Below are 5292 nucleotides of genomic sequence, written 5' to 3'. Positions count from 1 at the left end.
CTGAAGTGGGAGGATTGCTTGAGCCTGGAAGGTCATGGCTGTAGTGAGCTGAGATCGCACCACTGCACTCCAGCCTGTGTAACACAGTGAGACCCTGTCTCAAAATAAATACAGCCAGGCATGGTGGCTCATGTCTGTAATTCCAGCACTCAGGGAGACCAAGGTGGGCAGATCATTTGAGGCCAGGAGTTCGAGACCAGCCTGACCAACATGGTGAAACCCCATCTCTACTGAAAATACAAAAAAATTAGCCAGGCGTGGTGGCACATGCCTATAGTCCCAGCTACTTGGGAGGTTGAGGCAGGAGAATCGCTTCAACCTAGGAAGTGGAGGTTGCAGTGAGCCAAGATCATGCTGCTGCATTCCAGCTTGGGTGACAGAGCAAGACTCCATATAAAATAAATAAATAAATACGTTTTTTAAAGTTGTGGTCAAACTTTAGGGTTAAGTATCTTTTTTTTTTCCAAGACAGGGTCTGACTCTGCTATCCAGACTAGGGTGTGATGGTACAATCATATAGCTAACTGTAAACTCAAATTCCTGGGCTCAAGTGATCCTCCTGAGCCTCAGCCTCCTGAGTAATTAGGACTATAGGTGTGCATCACCACACCTGGCTAATTTTAAGTGTGTGTGTGTGTGTATGTATATATGAAGTGGGGTCTCACTATATTGCCCAGGTTGGTCTTGAACTCCTGGCTTCAAGTGATTCTCCAGCCTTGGCCTCCTAAGGTACTAGGAGGCATGAGCCACCACAACTGGCCAATAGAGATCTTTTTGTTCTTCAATTTTGCCATGCAAATTAATAGAGATACTAGGTGTGGTGGACTAAATGGTGACCAAAAAGACATGGCCTAATCCCCAGAACCCATTACTATTGCCGTATATAGTAACAGACCGAATATTACCTTATAAGGCAAAATATGTAGTTAAGAATTTTAAGAGCTAGCATGGTGGCTCACGCCTGTGATCCCAGCATTTTGGGAGGTAGAGGCGGGCGAATCACCTGAGGTCAGGAGTTCAAGACCAGCCTGGGCAACATGGTGAAAGCCCATCTCTACTAAATATACAGAAATTAGCCAGGCATGGTGGCCTGCACCTGTAATCCCAGCGACTTGGGAGGTTGAGGTAGCTTGAACCCAGGAGGCGGAGGTTGCAGTGAGCCAAAATAGTGCCACTGCACTCCAGCCAGGGCAACAGAGCGAGACTCCATCTCAAAAACAAAAAAAAATTTAAGAGGAGCGTTATCCTAGATTGTCCAGGTGAGCTCTAAATCCAGTGACAAGTGTCTTTACAAGGCAAAGAAAGATAACACAGATAGGAAGAAGCAATGCCACCATGACGACACAGACTGGAATGACACCATTAACAGTCAAGGATGCCAAGAATCACTAGAAACTGGAAGAGGCAAAAACATTCTCCTCTAGAACCTCTAGAGAGAGTATAGCCCTGCTAACACCTTGATTTTCTTCTGACCTCCAGCACTGTGAAAGAATAAACTTCTGTTGTTTAAGCCACCCAGTTTACAGTAATTTGTTATAGCAGACATATTTTAAGAAGAAAACGGGGGGAATAAATTTGGTGTAAGGAAATGTTATAGGAAATCTAGGTCCACCTGCCTGGTTATGGTAACAAAGGGTGAATACTTTTCTTTCCTAAGTTAGCAACATCAGAAACATCTTTAAAGTCTTTTTCTACATGAATTTCCTTATTGATTGCAGTGATTTTAAAATATGTCCACAAATTATTTAATTGTACCCCTTTCAAAAAGTGGAGCCTAATTCTCCTCCTTTTGAGTATGGATTATATTTATTGGCTTATTTCTAACAAATACAATGTGGCAGAAGTGACCGTGTGTGACTTCCAAAATTAGGACATAAAAGGCTTTGTGGCTTTCTCCTGGTTCTTTGACTTAGATTATTCGCTCTGGGAAAAGCCAGCTGCCATGTCATAAGGATACTCAAGCTGCACTATGCAATGTCCATATGGCAAAAACTCAGTCCTCCTGCCAACAGGAAGCCCAAGAACTTGGGCTATCTGAGGACAGTCAGCCTTAAGATGACTGTAGTTCGGGGCTGGCCTTCAAGTGTCAGCAACGCAAGATGGCAGCCACCATGGCTCAGGAGTAAAAGTCCCTCACAATTTCCGACTGTTGGAAGAACTCGAAGAAGGCCAGAAAGGAGTAGGAGATGGCACAGTTAGCTGAGGTCTAGAAAATGATGAAGACAGGACACTTACAAGATGGACAGGGATGATAATTGGGCCTCCAAGAACAATTTATGAAAACCAAATATTCAGCCTTAAAATAGAATGTGGACCTAAATACTCACTAGCACCCCCTTTGTAAGATTTGTAACAAAAATTAATATACATGGCGTTAATAGTTCTAATGGAGTGGTGGACCCAAAAGCCATATAAGTGCTAGCAAAATGGCAGAATTCATATAGCATCAAAGTTGTCCTGCAAGAGCTTCAGCGCCTAATGATGTCTAAAGAAAATACGAAACTCCCTCAGCCGCCTGAAGGACAGTGTTACAGCAATTAATCAAAAAGAAAAACCACAGGCCCCTCCGCTTCCCCCCGATTCGATTTAAGCAGTCTTCATTTTCCACAGTAGTAAATTTTCTAGATACATCGTGTAGACCTCAAAGTACTGGAAAGGAAGCTCCCATTCAAAGGAAATTTATCTTAAGATACTGTAAATGATACTAATTTTTTGTCCATTTGAAATATATAAATTGTGCTATAACAAATCATCCTATCAAGTGTAACCACTGTCCACATAGTTGAATTTCTGGAATCAAGAAATTCTAATTGATTCCCATCAGAACTAGTGAGGCACATGTAACTCAACTGTGAAAAGAAACATCACACAATCACCTTGCTGATTACATGGCCTGGGGGTCTCTACCTTCTCCCCTTACCCTCCCACCTCCCACTTCCCTGCAACAACAGCCCTCTAGCTTGGCTTGTTAAAGTGGATGTGAAGGTTTCAGGTTGCAGCCTGTGGGACTACTGCTGGGTGTGTGGGGTGCTTCGCCTGCACCCCTGGTTTCTTTAAGTCTTAAATGATGCCCCTTCCAATCCATCATCCTTTCCCCACACTTCTCCACTCCTGCCTTTGGCAGAAGCATAGATTGTAACCCCTCCGCTCCCCTCTGAGATTGGCCTTTGGTAAGGAATTCAGGGCTTTCCCCGTATCTTCTCTCCCCCACCTTTATAGAGGGATGCTGCTTTTTCTTCCCTCCTCAAGTTCCTTTTTGCACCATCACCACTCAGTACTTTCCATGACACTTCCTTGCTTTGGCCAGAAGCCATCAGGTAAGGGTAGAAAGTCTCTAACCTCCCTTGATTAGTTTTGGAACCGTACTTATTCACTCTCCACCAGCCTGGGAAATGAATATTGGGTCCTCAGCCCTGCCATCCTCTGCTGTCATCAGCTGATGCATTGTTTTTAGCTCAGGTTTTGGTAAGGTGAAAAGGAAAGTCACCAGGGTTACTCAGACCTGCCGGCTCTCGGAGTCCTTGGTGGTTGAAATTGGAGAAAGACCACAAGAAGACACCTGTAAGCACACATGATCCCTCTGAATTGTTTTACTTTCCTGTAATTGCTTTTGCTTTTAAAAACTGAAGAAGTTTTAAACAGGGCTTTCATTTGGTCATCCTTGCAATCCATTGAGGTCTAGTTTGGAATCTGACAACTGGAACAGAAAGAACCTTGAATCTAGTGCATGCCTTGGTTTTGGTGCTGCTGCTGCTTCTCAAGATCCTCAGCAGGGATTAAGAAAGAACCCAGTGTGCACAGCAGATCCCTGAAATTGGCGGGCTTGACCTCCTGGCAAATTGCTGTGTCTTTCCAGTTTCTGTTCAGAGCCACTAAATGCTGAAATGTGGATGCATACTGAAATAAAAGTAATTCATTGTGTAAAAAAATAAAATAACTCTAGTTCAGGATGACATCTTGACTGCAAACTCATGAGGGACCCTGAGCCAGAACCCCCAGGTAAGCTGCTCCTAAATTCCTGAACCACAGCAGAAATTGTGAGATAATATTTAGTGCTTTAATCTACCAGATTTTGAGGTAATTCTTTTTTTTTTTTCTTTTTTTTTCTTTTTTTTTTTTTTGAGATGGAGTTTCACTCTTCTCACCCAGGCTGGAGTGCAATGGCGTGATCTCGGCTCACTGCAACCTCTGGCTCCCGGGTTCAAGCAATTTTACTGCCTCAGCCTCCTGAGTAGCTGGGATTACAGGTCCCCACCACCATGCCCAGCTAATTTTTGTATTTTTAGTAGAGACGGGGTTTTAACATGTTGGCCAGGCTGGTCTCGAACTCCTGAGCTCAGGTGATCCACCTGCCTTGGCCTCCCAAATTGCTGGGATTATAGGCGTGAGCCACCGCACCTGGCCTTGAGGTAATTCTTAACACAAATAACTAATACACTGATGCACCTTCTAAATAAAGTGCCATTTTTGTTCAGGAGGCCTTAGCATAACAAATATCACAATCCTATGAATCTCTAGAAGTTGTCATGTAGTAGATGATTACTGACATCACCACAAGTTATAATACCTTAAGAATGATACCATTCATTAAGTACTTCATATGTACATGAATTTTACCAATGCAGAAACAGCCTAGGAATCTGCTTAGTTCCTCTATTATTAACATCATACCTGAGTGTGGTACATTTGTAATGATCAATGAACAAATATCAATCCATTATTACTCATTAAATTTCATACTTCATTCAAATTTCCTCACTTTCTCTTTAATCTCTAAAATTCTATGAATCCATGGTCCTATTTCTGCACTGATTTGCTTGTGTTTTTTCTATATACTTCTGCATCTAAAATACTATTTTTACTAGATTTTTTACCAGACTAATTTCATTGAATGTCTTCCAAAGTATGAACACTTTTAAAGTTTTCTTAATATTCTCATGGTAACATCAAAATTTAAGGAAATCTGTTTGTCATCAAAAGGGGTTTTGGTAACTTGTTTTGTTAGATTTGCAAACTTTTCATATTACTTGCTCTTACATCACTTCCATGCTATTTCCTTTGCTTTTAGTGTAATTTTTTTCAAAATGGTAAAATAAAAGAAATGTTTATACATTATATTTTTAAGTATCTATTTCCTTAATCTACTAAGGTAAACTTTTCTCAAGGCATTTTAACTTAACAGGATATTACATAGAAAAAAATAGGTGAATAATATCTGACACACTTCAAATGTTCTTTGAACTTTGTTAGTTTAGTGTCAGTTACTGACTGCTTGAATTGGAGAACTCCCTG

At 41.5% G+C, this 5292-nt stretch overlaps 1 pseudogene; it reads left to right on the top strand.

The window, feature by feature from the left end:
- The first annotated feature begins 2084 nt into the window (after nucleotides 1–2084).
- Nucleotides 2085–2541, top strand: LOC112617373 (annotated as a pseudogene).
- The last annotated feature ends 2751 nt before the right edge of the window (nucleotides 2542–5292 follow it).

This window comes from Theropithecus gelada, unplaced genomic scaffold (assembly GCF_003255815.1).
Source record: "Theropithecus gelada isolate Dixy unplaced genomic scaffold, Tgel_1.0 HiC_scaffold_16113, whole genome shotgun sequence".
NCBI classification, from domain to species: Eukaryota; Metazoa; Chordata; class Mammalia; order Primates; family Cercopithecidae; genus Theropithecus; species Theropithecus gelada.
This window is presented reverse-complemented; position numbering and strand designations above follow the sequence as displayed.